The sequence below is a fragment of the Panthera leo genome, chromosome D4 (genome assembly GCF_018350215.1).
Source record: "Panthera leo isolate Ple1 chromosome D4, P.leo_Ple1_pat1.1, whole genome shotgun sequence".
NCBI classification, from domain to species: Eukaryota; Metazoa; Chordata; class Mammalia; order Carnivora; family Felidae; genus Panthera; species Panthera leo.
This window is the reverse complement of record NC_056691.1, coordinates 2,255,806-2,273,505: the sequence shown is the minus strand read 5'-3', so window position 1 is coordinate 2,273,505 and position 17,700 is coordinate 2,255,806. Positions and strand designations below refer to the sequence as shown.

Below are 17,700 nucleotides of genomic sequence, written 5' to 3'. Positions count from 1 at the left end.
ATGTGCATGGACTCAATGCTCCAATCAAAAAACATAGGGTATCAAATGGATTAAAAAAAAAAAGATCCATCTATATGCTGTCTACAAGAGACTCATTTTAGACCTGAGGACACCTTCAGATTGAAGGATGAAACACCATCTATCATTCTACTAGAAGTCAAAAGAATGCTGGAGTAGGCATACTTATATCAGACAAACTAGGTTTTAAACTGAAGACTGTAACAGGAGATGAAGAAGGGCATTATATCATAGTTACAGGGTCTATCCATCAAGAAGAGCTAACAACTGTAAATGTTTATGCCCCCAACTTGAGAGCACCCAAATATATAAATCAATTAATCACAAACAAGTAATCTTATTGATAAGAATACAGTAATTGTAGGTGACTTTAATACTCCACTTTAATACTCCTCTAGGCAGGAAATCAATAAAGAAACAATGGCCTTGAATGGTACACTGGACCAGATGGACTTGATAGGTATATTCAGAACCTTTCATCCAAGAGCAGCCAAATACACATTCTTGAGTGCACATGGAACATTCTCCAAGATCACATACTGGGTCACAAAAAATGAAAATGAAAACACGACGGTCCAAACCCTTTGGGATGCAGCAAAGGCAGTGCTAAGAGGTAAATACGTTGCAATCCAGGCCTATCTCAAGAAATAAGAAAAATCCCAAATACAAACCTAGCCTCACACCTAAGGGAATTAGTAGCAGAGCAGCAAAGAAAGCCCAAAGCCAACTGGAGAAGAGAAATAATAAAGATTAGAGCAGAAATAATAATAATAATAATAATAATAATAATAATAAACAGTATAACAGAGCAATGAATCTAAGAGGGTTTTTTTTGAAAGAATAAACAAACTGGATAAACCCCTAGCTAGACTTCTCAAAAAGAAAAGAGAGAGAACCCAAATAGATAAAATCATGAATGAAAGAAGAGAGATCACAACTAATGCCACAGAAATGCAAACAATTATTGAATACGAAAAATTATATGCCAACAAACTGGACAACCTGGAAGAAATGGACAAATTCCTAGGTGCCCACACACTACCAAAACTCAAACGGGAAGAAATAGAAAATTTGAACTAAATCAGTTATCAAAAATCTCCCAAAAATAAGAGTCCTGGTCCAGATGACTTTCCAGGGGAATTCTACCAGACATTTACAGCAGAGTTAATACATTCTTCTCAAGCTGTTCCAAAAACTAGAACTGGAAGGAAAGTTTCTGGACTCATTCTATGAAGCCAGCATTACCTTGATTCCCAAACCAGACAGAGATACCACTAAAAAGAAGAATTATCCCTGATGAATATGGGTGTGAAAATTCCCAACAAGATACTAGCAAATCAAATTCAACAGCACATAAAAATTATTAACCGTGATCAAGTGAGATTCATTCCTGGGCTGCAGAGCTGGTTCAACATTCGCAAATCAATCAGTGTGATACATCACATTAATAGAAGAAAGGATAAGAACCATGTGATCCTGTCAACAGATGCAGAAAAAGCATTTGACAAAATACAGCATCCTTTTTAAGTAAAAACCCTCAAGAAAGTCAGGATAGAAGGAACATACCTTAACATCATAAAAGCCACATATGAAAAGGCCACAGCCAATATCATCCTTAATGGGGAAAAACTGGGACCTCTCCCTCTGAGATCAGGAACATGACAGGGATGTCCACTCTCACTGCTGTTGTTTAACGTAGTGTTGGAAGCCCTAGCCTCAACAATCAGTCAAAAAATGAAATAAAAGTCATCCAAATTGCCAAAGAAGTTAAACTTTCACTTTTCACAGATGACATGATACTCTACATGGAAAACCCGAAAGACTCCACCAAAAAAACTGCTAGAACTGATACATGAATTCAGCAAATTTGCAGGATGTAAGATCAATGTACAGAATTCAGTTGCATTTCTGTACACCAATAATGAAGTGACAGAGAAATCAAGAAATTGATCCCATTTAAAATTGCACCAAGAACCTTAAAATCCCTAGAAATAAACCTAAGTTGCAAAAGATCTGTATGCTGAAAACTTTAGAAAACTTATGAAGGAAATTGAAGAAGATACACAGAAATGGAAAAACATTCCATGCTCATGGATTGGAAGAAAAAATACTGTTTAAATGTCAACACTACCCAAAGCAATCTACACATTCAATGCAATCCCAATCAAAATCGCACCAGCATTCTTCTCAGAGCTAGAACAAACAGTCCTAAAATTTGTATGGAGCCACAAAGGACCCGAATAGCCAAGGTAATGTTGAAAAAGAAAACCAAAGTTGGAGGCATCACAGTCTTTAGCCTCTACTACAGACTTTAGCCTTTGCTACAAAGCTGTAATCATCAAGACAGTATCATATTGGCACAAAAACAGTCACATAGATTAGTGGAATAGAATAGAGAACCCAGAATTGGACCCACAAATGTATGGCCAACTAATCTTTGACAAGGCAGGAAAAAGTATGCATTGGAAAAAAGAGAGTCTCTTTAGCAAATGGTGCTGGGAGAGCTGGACAACAACATGCAAAAGGATGAAACTAGACCACTTTCTTATACCATACACAAAAATAAACTCAAAATGTGAGGCAGGAAACCATCAAAAACCCTAGAGGAGAAAACAGGCAACAACTTTTTTGGCCTCAGCCACAGCATCTTCTTACTTGACATATCTCTAAAGGAAAGGGAAATAAAAGCAAACATGAACTATTGGGACCTCATCAAGATAAAAGTCTTCTGCACAGCAAAGGAAACAACAAAACTAAAAGGCAACAAATGGAATGGGAAAAGATATTTGCAAATGACATATCAGATAAAGGGTTAGTATCCAAAATCTATAAAGAATTTACCAAACTCAATACCCAAAAAACAATCCAGTGAAGAAATGGGCAGGCAGGAGACATGAATAGTCACCTTTTCAAAGAAGACATCTAGATGTCCAACAGACACATGACAAGATGTTCAACATCACTTCTCATCAGGGAAATACAAATCAAAACCACCATGAGATGCCACCTCATATCTGTCAGAATGGCTAAAATTAACAACTCAGGAATGAACAGATGCTCATGGGGATGTGGAGAAATGGGAACCCTCTTGCACTGTTGGTGGGAATGCAAACTGGTGCAGCCACTCTGGAAACAGTATGGAGGTTCTTCAAAAATTAACAATAGAATTATCCTATGACCCAGCAATAGCACTACTAGGAACTTATTCAAAGGATGCAGGAGTGCTGATTCATAGGGGCACATGTACTCCAATGTTTATAGCAGCACTATCAACAATAATCAAAGTATGGAAAGAGCCCAAATGTCCATCAACTGAAGAATGGCTAAGAAGATGTGATTTATATGTACAACGGAATACTACTTGACAATGAGAAAGAATGCAATCTTGCCATTAGCAACAACGTGGATGGAACTGGAGGGTATTATGGTAAGTGAAATAAGTCAGTCAGAGAGAGACAGATATCATATATTTTTACTCATATATGGAATTTGAGAAACTTAACAGAAGACCATGGGGGAAGGGAAGGGGGAAATAGTTTCAAACAGAGAGGGAGGTAAACCGTAAGAGACTCTTAAATACAGAGAACAAACTGAGGGTTGATGGAGGGGCAAGGGAGAGGGAAATGGATGATGGGCATTGAGGAGGGCACTTGTTGAGATGGGGCACTGGTTGTTGTATGTAAACAATGAATCATGGGAATCTACTTCTGAATCCGAGAGCATACACTGTATATTAGGTAACTTGACGATAAATTGTATTAACAACAACAACAAAAAAAGTATTGCCCTGGAGGTGCTGATTAATTGTAAAATTTTTAAAAATTAAATTCTAAAAATATTAGAAATGGATGTTTTTTGTAATTTCCAAACAGTACCTTCTCCCTTAGAAACCTAAGAAAAGCATTAGAATTAGCAAATCAGCATGATTTGAAAATAATATTTGAAATCAGTGTAACATATTGAGATCAGTGTAATAATAATTAGAAAATATGATAGGAAAATTATCCCATTTGCCACAACACTGGCAACTATGATACCTTGGAATAATCTAAAATGAAAAAAACTTTATGAAGAAAAAACACAGCTTTTCTAAAGGAATAAAGAATAGAGAGATAACCCATGTTCATGATAGAAGAATTACTACTTTTAAGAGGCCATATATTGAAAGCAATACTGATAAAATTGCTACAGTTTAAAAAATAGAATGTAAAAAGATGATTATCTGGTTTATATGCATCTGTACAAGTACATGAGTAGTCAAGACAATCTTGCAGAAACAAAAAGGCAGAGGAAGGGGTAGACCTGCCCTGTGAATTATGAAGACAAAGTTAAATTTTATCATTGAGACCAGCAGCATCAGTGCATGAATAGACAATAGAGGATCAAGAAACAGACCTATGTATATTTTGAAATTTGGTATACAATAGGTGACATTTCAAATCAGAATGGAGAAATGATGCTTCAGTAAGTGATCTTGGAAGGACTGGCTATCCACATGGAATGAAGCAGATTCTTTCCTCATACTGTGCACAAAAATAAGTTTTTTATGTGTGAAGGATCTAAACTTTCTTTTAAGTTATAGGGAAAAAATTATAAAAGAGTAGGCTTTTAAAGCAGGATTAAATAATACAAAAGCAAAACTTAGAGCAAAATAATTAGTCTATATAAAGATTTAAATCTTTTGTACAAGTGACACCATAACCAAAATTAAGACATGCTGTTGACAGCAACCCCTAAATTGAGCAAAGAGGAAACATAATTTGCAGAAGAAACCAAATCCTAAAGTACAGATAAAGTGCTCAAAATCATTAGTAATCACAACAAAATAAAACAGTAATGACCTATCACTTTGTACTATTAGGCTGGCCAATAAAAAGAAAGAAAGAAAGCTGGATGATGCCGAGTGTTTGCAGACGCATAGAGATATGCGACCCAATGATGGAAGCTGCCTCTATCTGGCTCACATCTGAACGTCTTTGGCCAATCCAAGGTATGTGTTCCCAGTAGTGCGGGTTCCGGGTAACAGTGTCTCAGCTCCCCACCACGTCCCTGCCCATCCCCTGTTCTGATCATCAGAAGGCTGCATTCTCTACTATCCCCTGCATCTGGCAGGAGGGGCAGACTTAGATGCTAATCTCCTTTGCTCTGAGGGTATAGCTTTTTGAAGTCCTAGTTCAGTGTGAGGCTGACTCCTGTGCACCTCCATTATGCACATCCAGCACCTAGGTGGCTGACGGAGAGCCAGCTCTAAATGCCCTGCAGTATATACCTCAGTCAGTTCCAAGTTTGGGGCAGCCTGGGGTAGATGGGGTGCCAATCGCAGGAGAGCAGGAACTGGTTGAAGGAACTGGAGAAGGTGTACAAGCTTTGTGTCCCAGCTTAGTCCACCATTTGCATCACTCCCATTGTGTACAGCTTTCATACACATCATGGGGCCTGCCTTCCCGAGCCTCCCTCGACTGAGAACAAAGGCATCGTTACTCTTTGCAAGTGTGATTGGAGTCTCCAAGTTGATGATGACCTGTTCTAATCTGAACACCTGTGCCAGAGCACTAGCAAAATGAGCAAGAGTTCTTCTGCTGGATTCCCTTTACTCTAAGCAGCACTTTGGGCTCTGTGGGTTGCTTGTTTCGTGGGGTGATCCAGACCTTCATCCCCAGGGTGATGTTGTGGTGGTTTTCCTTGCTCATTGGAAGTCATTGCTGGGTACGACAGTTAAGAGATACCCAGTTATTTACATAGACACACCCCACTCTACTTGATTCTCTACTAGCAGTCTAGTCCCTGATGCTTGTCAGTTACAATCCCAATCATCAGAGCCAATCCTTTCTTTACCTTTGGGCCACTGGCCAAGAACAGAGAATAGTCAGGTGGTAGTCATAGCTTCCACTTAAGAGGAATGTTTGCTGTGACCCTGAAAGAAGTGTCTCCACTCATATCTCCAGGAGCTAGGACCTGTAATCCCAGAGAGCCAAAGGTTGCATGAATGGGAAACAAAAAAATATGTAGGGTTGCTGTCTGTCATAAGAGAGGGGGCCACCCCTACACTTGTTGGTTCTCAGACTCATGTATTCTAGCGATAGTGGCACTATTGGTCATCAGTCATTATTGATTCAGAATGTGTGCCACATCCTGGATTGGAAGATGGTATCCAAGCCACACCAAGTATTGACTCTTGGCCAGCACCTTAGGGGAACCATCAATAGGGCATCCCACCATCATATCAGACCAGTTAATGCTGGATGATGGGTAGGGGACAAGATCAATGCATTCCATAGTCATGAGCTCATGGTTACACCTCCTTTGGTGTAAAATGGGCCCTTTGTTCTGAGGCAGGACTGTGGGATATCACAGGTAAGGCATTCTGCAGGCGTCTGGGTGATGTGCTGGTAGAACCATGGGCAGGGGTCATAAGGACAAAATCCTGCCTTGTGATTAATGGTGCCAAGTTGATAGCATCAGTCTGCTGTCTACTAGATGGGCCTTTGGCAATGGTGGCAACTATGTCAGTCTTGATATAGGAAGCCCTTGCCATTGGGCCTGTGCTTAGCTCTTACCCCTGACACTGTTCACGGGCCTTTGCACAAGGACTGGGTTGTCAAGAATAGTCTGTCTGGCATGGCAGCCAAAAGATGGTCATCCTGTTACCAGTAATACTGAGAGCCTTTTCTGCAGTGTGTGGTCTCTGGCAGGCTTTCAAGTAAGACACAAAGATCTCCTGCTGTCTGCCCTACTGCACATCTCTTTCTCAGACCTCAGACCCTTCTAGGCCCCTGACCAGACAAGCCATCTGCCACTGTCAAAAGTCCATGTGTCTCTGTACCTCTAGTCATTTTCTTTCATATGAATGAATTACTAACAGAGCCACTCCAAGCTTGGCTCACCTGAAGGACTTCCTTTCATGGTGTCTTTCAGGGATGTCCCAAGTGGCATTCTAATGAGGCAGGGGTGCAGCAGCAGACCATTTCAGCCAACACCCACATAATGAGCCAACCTAGTTGTGATTCACTCTGAGTCATTTCTTCATGCTGGTTAGTCATAGGAAGCCCCCGTGAAACATGGGTGCTGGTTGAGGGAGAGGCAGCACAGGTAGGAGTCCGGGCCACCTGTTCCTGTGATTTACCTGGGCCTTATGGCCCCGCTTAAGCCCAGTCCCAAATGGGCCACTACCATTACACGATTGATCATTGCTGTACACACCAATTTCTGTGATGATGGATCATATCAAATCTAGTTTATGATGGCAAACTCAGATCACTTGTCACTTTGTGTCCTGTGGTGGGGTGATCTGTAACTACCAGGGCATGAGAGCTGCTCTTCAAATGACTGGTGCTCCTCTGTAGAGGGTATCAGTTTACTCCAAATCATACCTCTCTGTTCTGTCTTCTCTATTGGAGCTTTCCAGATTCCAAACAACGTCCTTACCAACCGTAGATCTCACGAGCAACTTCTGACCTGCTGAGTTCTAGGATCAAGAAGGAGGGCAGCTTGTGCCACAGTTGGGATCTTCTCTGGACCCTTGGGAATTTGGCAGCCTCTGGGGTTATCCAATAAATGAATCAGAGTATTCCCAACTTTGGTACTTGTTTCCTCCAAATTCAAATTCCAAAGAGACCCACAATGTATTGTTTTCATTGTTTTTATTTAAGTGGAGAGATATTTCAAGTGCAGCAGCTTGCCCATCACCTGTGAAGAAACATCCCAACCTGACCTTGATCTACCCAGTGCCTGGAAATAGCCATAAGCTCCTTTGAGAAATGGTTGCAGGAATATTTACTGTGTACATTTGCATGGAGTTACAGGAGTGTTACTAAAGGGGGACTGACCTTCCACTTCATGTACTCTGAGTCTGTAAATTTAGAGCTGAGCCCTGGGTGTGGGACCCTGATTTTCCATTAAGGTAGCAAACGGCTAATTATTTATTTATTTTGCTTGCTTGTTTATGTAAATAAATTATCACCTTAGAGAACTGTGGTATCAGCCACCACCTGAGATCCCTGCAGATCAAACCATCTTAATTGCCACTCCAACTTTGCCTGTCCTTAGTCTGCTGAGATGGCTTTAGGTATTTTTGCTTAAGTAAAAATCATGAATCAAAGGTGAGTGCCCGGGTCAATAAATGACCTCTCTGCTCTTAAGTTCTACATTCCCTTATCTAACACCAGGGTCCACTTTTACACAGACTCCCCAGGCCCTGTTGTTAGGCAGCTCCTGTAATACCTTTTGTTATATAGGCATTTTTTCCTCATAGGAGGACTTTTTATTTCTCTCCCCAGGCTGTGCTGGTACCTGACTCTTGGTATCAACACAGAGACAATGAGGAGTTGGGGGAATGGAGGGGCAGGTAGGTCCTGAGAAGGACAGACATCATCATTTAAGGCATCCACTTCAGGTGAGGCTAATGTGGAAAACGCTGTTTCTGCCATCAGGAAGTGTTCAGGGACATGAGGGGGAGGGGTATCAAAATTATCAGATTGTGCTTCCAAATATCCCAATCCCAAATATTAGAGTATTACTCATCCTGCATCTGGGCCTGATTTTCACATAAAACCTGCTGAGGCTGTAAATGTAAACTCCTTTGCATTCCACCCTGTGTTGACAGGAGATAAAGTTCTCTGGCTTTCAGATATTTTCTTAAGTTGGAGAATGACTGTCATTTAATTTTTGTAAACTGACATGATATTGAATTTCATCCAAGTACTAGAAGGTAAACTAATTCAAGTAGGTCACGGACCAAGAGAAAGAAGCAGGAGTTCTCGAGAATATAAGGAGGTACACAGTTTACTTCCCAATATGGACATCACATCTACAACTACAGAATCTATTTTCTTTGCAAGTACACAGAGCATTTACAAAAAAAATGAAATATACTGGGAAATAAATCAAGTCTCAGTAAATAGTAAAGAATTACTATTATTCAAAGTATGTTCGCTGACCACAATAAAATTATTTTAGAAATAACAAAAATATCAGAAATTTCCATGTTTTGAAATTAAGCTTACTACAAAATAACCACATGTCAAAGAGCACGTTGAAAGAGAAATTTAATTACTTTTGAACAAATGATGAAAAAATACTATGAATCAAAACCTGCAAAGTGCAGCCAACTCAGGATGAGGTCGAATTTTGTAACCATAAGGGCCTATATTGGGAAAGAAAAAAAAAGCTACAAATTAATGAGCTTCCAATCGATCTTAAAATGTTATAAAAAATAACAGGAAAACAAAAATGGAAATGAAACAATAAAAACAATGAATTCATAAAACAAAAAAATGCATGATAAAAAGGAACAACAAAAGTTAACATGTGGCTCTTTGACAAGACTAATAAAACTGACAACTCCTTACGAAGACTAAGTAACAGAAAGAAACAGCACAAAAAGCCAACAGTGGGGATGTGAAAGAGGACATTACTAAGGAGAATGTGGAGGATATCATGAATAATGATATGCCGGTAAATTCTCAATCTGGATGACATGGATGAATCCTACAAAAGTATTACCCTGCTAGAAGGAGTCAGAAAGCTGAAGAGTCCTATATTCATTTAAAAAAAGAATTGAACAGAGTTGAGAGTTTCCTCAGAAATTAACAGAGAAGATATGTAGATGACAAATAGCGCTTGAAAAATGTTCAGGATCATTAGTTACTGTGGAATGAAAATTACAATCACAGCTACTAGTATAGGTAAAATTTTAAAGGTAAGAGTGGAAAATAACAATTGTTGGCCAGGATGTGGAGCAGTAGGAACTCTCCTGGCCTGCTGTGGGAAAGACAAAATGGTTCATCCTCTTTGGAAAATGGTTAAACAGTTTCTTACCAAGTTACACATGCACTTAACAGACCAGCAATCCATCCCATTTCTTGTGTTTACCTAAGAGTAAAAAAAAATACATGTGTACCATAAGAAAGAGTCTAACATCTTTTGATGTTTTTGGACAATTTTTAAGCCTAACACCTCTCTCTTCCCCTTCTTCCCAGTTTCAAGCAAGCTAATAATACCTCAACACAGGTGCTCTCTCACTGCTTTCGTGAAGATATGAGGCTCAAACCACACAAGTCCCTGCCCATGCTCTGGAACCTTCCTCCAGCCCCACTCCCATAAAACTCCAAGCCAGTCTCCTTTCCTTGATCTTCTAAGTCATTTTTTGGGCCTGCTTGGCAGGCATTCTGCTCTCCCCAGAAAGCCTCCTTATGTGAATAAGTGAGTAAGAAGTCTTTTCTTAATTTGGGGTGCCTGGGTGGCTCAGTTGGTTCAGCATCTGACTTCAGGTCATAATCTCACAGTTTGTGAGTTTGAGCCTCACATCGGGCTCTGCTGACAGCTCAGAGCCGGGAGCCTGCTTCGGGTTCTGTGTCTCCCTCTCTCTCTCTCTCTCTCTGCTTCTCCCCCACTTGTGTGCTGTCTCTCTCAAAAATAAATAAATAAACATTAAAACAAATGTTTTTTTTTTTACAAAAAGAAGTCTTTTCTTAATTTGTGCTAGCATCATCAGTCTGGACATCCAAACCAAACTTGGCAAATCTGCCTCTGCAAGGTGACTGCCATATCCGTGCAAAGGCTTGCGTGTGAATGTTTATAGGAGCTTATTGAAAACAGCCAGGTACAGGAACAACCCAAATGTTCATCAACTGGTGAGTGGATAGACAAGTTGTAGTTCATCTATATACACAGTGAAATACCACTCAGCAATAAAAAGGAACAAAATCCTGATACATACACAAGCATGGATGAATCTCAAAGGCGTTATGCTAGGTGAAAGAAGCCAGTCACAAAGGCTATATACTGGTTGATTCCACTATAGGAATAGAAACCAAATTAGCAGTTTCCTGGGCCTGGGTAAGGAGAGAGGATTGAAAACAAAGGAGCATGAAAAGATTTTTGGTTGGTATTAATGGTCTACATCTTGTGGTAGTGGTATATGATGTGTACATTTGTCCAAATTCAATGATCTGTACATAAACCTGACTTAAAAGGAAAAAACTTCCTCAAAATGGAAGCTCCAGGCTTCACTGGTGAGTTCTGCTAAATATTCAATGAAAAAGTAATTCTAAACCTTATACCGTTCCCAGAGAATAGAAATAAGTGAATATTCCCAACATTTTACAAGGCTAGCATAGCTTGATAATGAAACCTGACAAAGACATAAAGAGAAAAGAAAATTATAGGTTTATAATTATAAACATGGATACAAAATGGCAAAATGTCAGTAAAACAAATCCAGTGATATATTTTAAAAGCACAATATATCATAGTCAAGATAGGTTTATTCTAGGAATGTAAGGTTTGTATATTAGAAAACCTATCAATGCAACTTACCACATTAACAGATTAAATAAGGATAAAAATCATGTTACACCTCAGAAGATGCAGAAAAATTATTCAGTAGAATTTAAAATTTATTTTAATAAAAAATTAGCAAACAAGGAATAAAGGGTAACTTATATTGAGAAATGTGTCTATATTAAACCTACCACAAAGCATCCTTACTGGTACATTGAAATCTTTCTATTTATAATCAGCAACAAAACAATCCACTTCTGTTTAACATTTTATATATCTATATCTATATCTACATCTATATCTATATAATTTATTGTCAAATTGGTTTCCATACAACACCCAGTGCTCATCCCAACAGGTGCCCTCCTCAATGCCCATCACCCACTTTCCCCCTCTCCTCCACTCCCTCATCAACCCTCAGTTCTCAGTATTTAAGAATCCCTTATGGATTGCCTATTTCCCTCTCGGTAACTTTTTTTCCCCCTTCCCCTCCCCCCTGGTTTTCTGTTAAGTTTCTCAGGATCCACATATGAGTAAAAACATATGGTGTCTGTCTTTCTCTTATTTCACTCAGCATGGAACCCTCCAGTTCCATCCATGTTACTGCAAATGCAGGATTTCATTCTTTCTCATTGCCAAGTAGTATTCCATTGTATATATAAGCCACATCTTCTTTATCCATTTGTCAGTTGATGGGCATTTAGGCTCTTTCCATAATTTGACTATTGTTGAGAGTGCTGCTATAAACATTGGGGTACAAGTGCCCCTATGCATCAGCACTCCTGTATCCCTTGGGTAGATTCCTAGCAGTGCTATTGCTGGGTCATAGGGTAGGTCTATTTTTAATTTTTTGAGGAACCTCCACACTGTTTTCAAGAGCGGCTGCACCAGTTTGCATTCCCATCAACAGTGCAAGAGGGTTCCCATTTCTCCACATCCTCTCAAGCATCTATAGTCTCCTGATTTGTTCATTTTAGCCACTCTGATTGGCGTGAGGTGGTGTCTCCATGTGGTTTTGATTTGTATTTCCCTGATGAGAAGTGACGTTGAGCATCTTTTCATGTGCCTGTTGGCCATCTGGATGTCTTCTTTAGAAAAGTGTCTATTCATGTCTTCTACCCATTTCTTCACTGGATTATTTGTTTTTCGAGTGTGGAGTTTGGTGAGTTCTTTATAGATTTTGGATACTAGCCCTTTATCCGATATGTCATTTGCAAATATCTTTTCTGATTCCATTGGTTGCCTTTTAGTTTTGTTGATTGTTTCCTTTGCAGTGCAGAAGCTTTTTATCTTGATGAGGTCCCAATAGTTCATTTTTGCTTTTAATTCCCTTGCCTTTGGAGATGTGTCAAGTAAGAAATTGCTGCGGCTGAGGTCAGAGAGGTTTTTTCCTGCTTTCTCCTCTAGGGTTTTGATGGTTTCCTGTCTCACATTCAGTTCCTTCATCCATTTTGAGTTTATTTTTGTGAATGGTGTAAGAAAGTGGTTTAGTTTCATTCTTCTGCATGTTGCTGTCCAGTTCTCCCAGCACCATTTGTTAAAGAGACTGTCTTTTTTCCATTGGATACTCTTTCCTGCTTTGTCAGAGATTAGTTGGCCATACGTTTGTGGGTCCAATTCTGGAGTCTCTATTCTATTCCATTGGTCTGTGTGTCTGTTTTTGTGCCAATACCATACTGTGTTGATGATTACAGCTTTGTAGTAGAGGCTAAAGTCTGGGATTGTGATGTCTCCTGCTTTGGTATTCTTCAACATTACTTTGGCTATTCAGGGTCTTTTGTGGTTCCATACAAATTTTAGGATTGCTTGTTCTAGCTTCAAGAAGAATGCTGGTGCAATTTTGATTGGGATTGCATTGAATATGTAGACAGCTTTGGATAGTATTGACATTTTAACAATATTTGTTCTTCCAATCCATGAGCACGAAATGTTTTTCCATTTCTTTATATCTTCTTCAATTTCCTTCGTAAGCTTTCTAAATTTTCAGCATACAGATCTTTTACATCTTTGGTTAGGTTTATTCCTAGGTATTTTATGCTTCTTGGTGCAATTGTGAATGGGATCAGTTTCTTTATTTGCCTTTCTGTTGCTCCATTATTGGTGTATAAGAACGCAACTGATTTCTGCACATTAATTTTGTATCCTGCGACTTTGCTGAATTCATGTATCAGTTACAGCAGACTTTTGGTGGAGTCTATCGGATTTTCCATGTATATCATGTCATCTGCAAAAAGTGAAAGCTTGACTTCATTATGCCAATTTTGATGCCTTTGATTTCATTTTGTTGTCTGATTGCTGATGCTAGAACTTCCAACCCTATGTTAAACAACAGCAGTGAGAGTGGACATCCCTGTCGTGTTCCTGATCTCAGGGGGAAAGCTCTCAGTTTTTCCCATTGAGGATGATATTAGCTGTGGGCTTTTCATAAATGGCTTTTATGATGTTTAAATGTGTTCCTTCTATCCCAACTTTCTTGAGGGTTTCTATTAAGAAAGGATGCTGAATTTTGTCAAATGCTTTTTCTGCATCAATTGAGAGGATCATATGGTTCTTATCTTTTCTTTTATTAATGTGATATATCACATTGATTTATGAATATTGAAGCAGCTGTGCAGCCCAGGAATGAATTCCACTTGATCATGGTGAATAATTCTTTTTATGTGCTGTTGAATTCGATTTGCCTAGTATCTTGTTGAGGTCTTTCTCCTGTCCAGATATGGTCCTGCACTTCCCTAGCCACTCTTTCTCTTCCCTTTGTCTCTCCACAGAAGGGGGTTCCTCCCCTCTGTGTCCACGCAGCCTTTTTTTTTTAATCTCCCCCAGTTCGCAGTTACCCACCTTTTTTTCCAGCTTTCCCATTTTCTTCCTAGTAGATTCAGTCTCTTTTCCTCAGGAGCTCTGGTGTTCAAAGTCCTTTGGCTTCTACACTTCTTTGTTTGAGAGACGGGAAGGATGGATCCCCCTACTTCTCCACCATGTTGGCTCCCTTCTCCTTGCTGTTTAACATTTTTATTGGAGAACTGAGCCTGAGCAGTAAGGTACATAAAAATAAGTGTATAGTGATTGGAAAGGATGAAATAAGAGACTATCCTTTTTGGAAATAAGATGATAATATATGTAGCAAATCCCAAATAGACTTCAGGTCAACTATTAGCATCAATAAGACATTTTAACAATTTTGCTAGATAAAAAATGAGTAAATAAAAATCTAGTGTTCGTCTACATGCCAATTATTTACAAAATAAAAGAGATACTAATTACAATGCAATAAAAAGTTTTATTTTTAAGTAGGCTCCACACCCAATGTGGGGCTTGAACTCACAACCCTAAGAGAGATCAAGTCAGGTGCTCTACTGACTGAGCCACCCAGGCATCCCAATGCACTAAAAAGTTTTAAGTACCTAGGAATAAATGTAATAAAATGTGTATACAGTCTTTTTAAGTGAAATTATAAATCTTTAATTAGATTTATTAAAGAAGACCCAAGTAAGTGCAGAATATTATGTTCCTGGATCAGAGGACTCTGGATATATCAATATCCTCAGTTTATATATTTCCCCCCAATGCAATCCCAACACAATCTCAATACATTTTTGTCTGGAATTTGACAACATGGAAATGCAGAGGGCTGAGAATAGCTAAGGAACAGTAAAAAATGGTACTTGTTTTTTAATGTTTATTTTTTTGAGAGAGAGCACGGGCAGGGGAGGGGCAGAGAGAGAGAGAGAAACACAGAATCTGAAGCAGGCTCCAGGCTCTGAGCTGTCAGCACAGAGTCTGACGGAGGGGTTGAACTCATGAACCATGAGATCATGACCTGAGCTAAAGTCATATGCTCAACGAACTGAGCCACCCAAGCACCCCTGTAACAGTCAAAAATGAAATTAAGGTGTAATATGAACACTTGTTATGAAGAAGATTAAGATAGTACAGTGTTGGTAGTGGGATGAGGAAGGTGAGAGAGATCAAGGAAAGAAGGGAGAGCCCAGAAACAGATCCATGGACATAGTAACACAACAGAACAGGAAGTAACACTGAAGAGCAATGGGAGGGAAGGATAATGTTTAGAAATAGTGTTGGGATAATTGAGTAGCCATGTGGAAAAAAAACTGGAATTCTTCCTCAAACCGTATGCAAGGATCAACTCTATGACACATGGAAAGTAAACTATAAAGCATTTAGAAGAGTGAGCATATGGAAGAGTTTGTTTGTTTTTACTGTGTGGTATGTTAGAATTATTTAAATCAGTCATAATAGAATTGCCCATTAAGGAACAGATTTATAATTTAACTACATTAAAATTTAAAAATTCTGTGCATTAAAAGCACCATTTAAAACTTGAAGAGATAAAGTAAGCGTGTCAAGTTTTTCCAACATATATAAACAAAGGGTTAAAATGTAGACTGTATATATTAAAAGTCTCGGGGTGCCTGGGTGGCTCAGTCGGTTAAGTGGCACACTTCGACTCAGGTCATGATCTCGCGGTCTGTGAGTTCCAGCCCCGCGTTGGGCTCTGTGCTGACAGCTCAGAGCCTGGAGCCTGTTTCAGATTCTGTGTCTCCCTCTCTCTGACCCTCCCCCATTCATGCTCTGTCTCTCTCTGTCTCAAAAATAAATAAACGTTAAAAAAAAATTTTTTTAAAAAGTCTCTTCAATGAGAAAGAGCAGGCAAAGAATGGAAAATAGATGGGAATTGATAAATAAGAATTGCCAAATATGAAAATTTACTTAAAATTATTATTCAGGAAATGTATATTAAAGTACGGTGAGATACCACTCTAAGCCCTCAGATTGGCAAGAAACTTAGAAAGCTTAAAAGTAACAAATGTTGAAGATATGTCACAACAGGAACTCATTCATCACTGGAGTGCCTATTAGTATCTCCCCTTGGAAAAATGTTTATTAAATGGTAAAGTCAGAGGTACTCATATCACCACTCCTAGGAATATATATCTTTAGAAGCTCTTGCACATGTGAACCATGACATATGAACAAGATTTTTCATAAAAGTCTTCAGTAGCCCCAAAGTAGAAAAAAAAAACCCCAGGAGTTCAAAAATAAAATAAATATTCTATGGTAGAGTTACACAACAGGAATAATAATACAAATAAACAGACTACATGCAGCTACATGCAACAACACTGGTGAATCTTACGGAAGGTTGAGCAAATGAAGTAAGATATAAAAGAATAAATCTAGTACAGTTACACTTAGATACAATTCAAAAATAAGCAAAATGAAATGGTATTACTTACAGATTTAAACATAGGGGGTAAAACCATGAAGCAAAACAATTGATTACCACGAATTCAAGATTCAAGATTGTGATTACATATAAAGTGGATTAAGAGGGTTTTTATCATGAAAGAACACATATGTTCTTTCTAGGGACCTACAGTTTTCTATTTCTTAACCTGAGTAGTAATTGCATTAGTGTTTGCTTTATAATACTTTGCTAAACTGTACATCTATGTTTTATCCATTTCTCTGTACATAGTTTCACAATAAAGTTTAAAATTGTATGTTGTCTGTTGTATAACAAATCACCACAATATTTAACAGTTTAAGCAATCAAATAGTAATTATTTCACACAGTTTCTGAAGGTCAGTCTTCTGGGGATGGTACTGGCTAGGGCTGTGATCATCTGACTGGGACTGGAATCCACTTCCATGATAGCTCACTCTCATGGCTGTGGGTGGGAAGTCTCAGCTCCTCACCACACAGGCCTCTTCAAAGGACTGAGTGTCCTCACAATGTGATGGTTGGCTTTCTCCAGAGAGTGATTTGAGAGAGAGGACAAGTCTGCAGTGCCTTTCATTACCTAGTATTGGAAGTCAGACAGTGTCACTGCCACATTCTGTGCAAAAAAGGAAGTCATTCACACTCCAGTCATACAGAAAGATAGGGATTAATAAGATCAATTTCTCCAAGGGAGGAATATCAAAGTATTTGTGGACATACTTAAAATCACCATAAATTTTATAGAAAGCCTACTATAAACAAAAGTACTTGCAACATATATGAAGCAGAAGACTATTAGAAACAAGGACAAAGACCCAATATGCATACCGACAAAGGACATAAAACACATTCTAGGGAAGATATAAAAGAAACTATCAAGAAAAATTGCTAATAAAAAAAATCTGGGGGCGCCTGGGTGGCTTCAGTCAGTCGAGTGGCCGGCTCTTGGTTTTGGCTCAGGTTATGATCTCATGGTTCCTGGGTTTGAGGCCCACATCGGGCTCTGTGCTGATAGTGTGGAGCCTGCTTGGGATTCTCTCACTCCCTCTCTGTTCTACCCCCACTTGCACATACATGTGCATGCATGCTCTCTATCTCAAATAAATAAACTTAAAAAAATTTAGAGTCTCTTGTGGTTTGTTTACTTCTGTCCTTGATTC

The 17,700-nt window shown here is 39.0% G+C and overlaps 1 long non-coding RNA gene across 1 annotated transcript; it reads right to left on the bottom strand.

Annotated features, from left to right (window-relative positions):
• Positions 1 to 9,044: 9,044 nt before the first annotated feature.
• Positions 9,045 to 9,910, bottom strand: LOC122204928. Its single transcript, XR_006195844.1, has 2 exons — positions 9,835 to 9,910; positions 9,045 to 9,160 (listed from the first exon to the last, which is right to left on the bottom strand). It is a non-coding gene; the product is annotated as an uncharacterized LOC122204928 (long non-coding RNA).
• Positions 9,911 to 17,700: the final 7,790 nt, after the last annotated feature.